At 32.3% G+C, this 2,500-nt stretch overlaps 1 pseudogene; it reads right to left on the reverse strand.

Annotated features, from left to right (window-relative positions):
* Positions 1–1,727: 1,727 nt before the first annotated feature.
* LOC115214862 overlaps positions 1,728–2,500 on the reverse strand; it is a 25,275-nt pseudogene continuing 24,502 nt past the window's right edge.

Here is a 2,500-nt window from a genome sequence, read left to right on the forward strand (position 1 = left end):
GTGCGTGTGCGTTTGTTTATATTTGTATGTGTGTGTGTGTGTGTGTGTGTGTGTTTTATGTCTGTCTATGTATGAATGTGTATGTTTATACACATATGTTTGTATGTATATATATATATATATATATATATATAGATCTAATATATATATATATATATATATATATTTGTGTATATGTGTATGTTTGTACGAATCTACGTACGCTTTCTTTAATTTTACTTCTTCTAGTAATCAGACTGCGGCCATACTGGGGCACCGCCTTGAGCAATTTTAGTCGACACACTATATCGGCCCCAGGACTTTATATCTTGAAAAGCCTGGTATTTATTCAATGTAAGTGCATATATATATATAATTAATCAATATAGGGTGGCAAAAAATTTCGTAGAATTCTTTTGCCACCAGCGGCCTAGTGGGAAAAAATTAAATAGTCATAGACCATTTATAAATTCAACAGAATTGCGGAATTGGTTTGCGGAATTAATGTTGTTTTGCGGTTGAAGCCTTGGCTGTTATTTCTAGTGGGTGAATGGCCTATTATGGCCGTTCCTTGATTTTGCTATATATATATATATATATATATATGTGTGTGTGCGTGTGTGTGTGTGTGTGTGTGTAATATATATCCTTTTATATTTACATACCTGTATGTATGTGTGTGTGTATGTGCGTATGTCTATATATATATATATATATATATTATATATATATATATATCTATATATATATATATATATTATACACGCACACACGCTTTGAAATGGTTTTTCGTCACCATGAATGCTTCATAAAGAAAAAATATTACATGTGGAATGTATTCATATGTCTATTTTGTTTTTGTTTTGTTGTTCTTCCTTTACCCCAACTGCAGCGGCAATAGTAGTTGTCGCAGCAGTCCTTATAATAAAAGCAGTAGTAGTAATAATAGTAGTGTTGTTGTTGTTGGTGGTGGTGGTGGTGGTGGTGGTGGTAGTTAGTGTTGCTTTTGCTTTTTGAGTCCTCCGTTTGAAAAGAAAAAAAAAGTGTGGTGTATGGTTTGTATAATCCAAGTTGTTTCGGGGGGGTTTAGGACGAGGGGGTTTAGGGTGTAACAAATATATATATAGTGTGGTGTTGGTAGTTGTAGTAGAAATTGTAGTTGTAATAGTAGTGGTGTTGGTTTTGTTTGATGGCGTTGGTTTGTGGCGACAGTAGTTGGGAAAATACTGGTTTCAAATCCGACTGTGAGTTTAATATCCGTTTTTGTTTACGATATTTAGTCACTCGGATCCAACAGTTTTTGAATTTTCAAGTTTTCATTTTTAACATCCAAAGAAACATTTCTCGATTTCAATTCACGAACGTAACGTAATGTATAATATGTAGGTATATATATTTATGCAACGTATTTATGTAATGTAATATGCAAGCATTTGTCTACATAAATATATGTGTGTGTGTGTTTATTAACAACTTGTCTACTTTCCTCTCTCTTTCCATATAGAAGACATTTTATTTTTACAGTAGACAAGACTTTTTTTTTACTTTGCTATAAAATTTAAGCAATTAATAATAATAATCATATTAATAATAATAATAATAATAGTAATGAATTTTAAATTATATTGTTATTACTAATTTCAATAACATATAATATTTATAAATATATTTGTATTCGGAGCTCGTTTTCTTGTGTATATTTTCCACGTGGTTTTTTTTTTTTCTAATTTGTAGAAATGAGAGCTGCACCGATGTTTTGGTTATAAAAAGTTACTTTTTGGTGTATTCTTCGTCTTTTTTTTATTTTATCATCCTTCGATCGTAATCTGTAACTCCACTCAACATCCCTCCTGGTCTAATCTTTCGTCTTCTTTCCATTTTTAACCGTTCCTGTACAAATACATAAATGCTTGCGCACATAGATAGATACGTACACATGTACGTCTGTCTGTCTGTCTGTCTGTATGTATATATGTATGTATGTATGTTTCTATGTATGTATGTATAGGACTATCTGCTCCTTCCTTCTTTTCTTCTTCTCTGGACTTTTCTCTCTATCGGACGAAGAGCCATGCTCGAAACGTCATTTCCATCTAAAACTTTTACTGGACATCCATCTAATATATTCCTTGTGTGCGCCCAATTGAATTTTGTTGTTTTTTCTTTGTTCTTGGATTTGCCTGTGTATATTCGTATGTGCAAACTGTACCAACGATTTCAATTCGCTATTTTTTCTCTTCCGGTTCCAGCGTGGAATGAAGGCAATGGATTGTTTACATAATTAAGCAAATGAGTAAGTACCAGTTATACGCCGAGGACCAATCAATTACTCAATTAATCACTCAATCACTTCAATCGATCAGTAGACTAAACGATGCTTTACTCAATTTTGATTCCGTTTCTCTATCATACTCTTCCTCATCCTTCTCACTTCTTCCCTTTTCTGCCTGCAAAACTTTTGAAGTTTAAAACCTTTTGCAAATACTTGTCTTAGATTCTTTATTAAATTACTCCCTTTTTT

Source organism: Octopus sinensis, linkage group LG8 (genome assembly GCF_006345805.1).
Source record: "Octopus sinensis linkage group LG8, ASM634580v1, whole genome shotgun sequence".
Classification (NCBI taxonomy): Eukaryota; Metazoa; Mollusca; class Cephalopoda; order Octopoda; family Octopodidae; genus Octopus; species Octopus sinensis.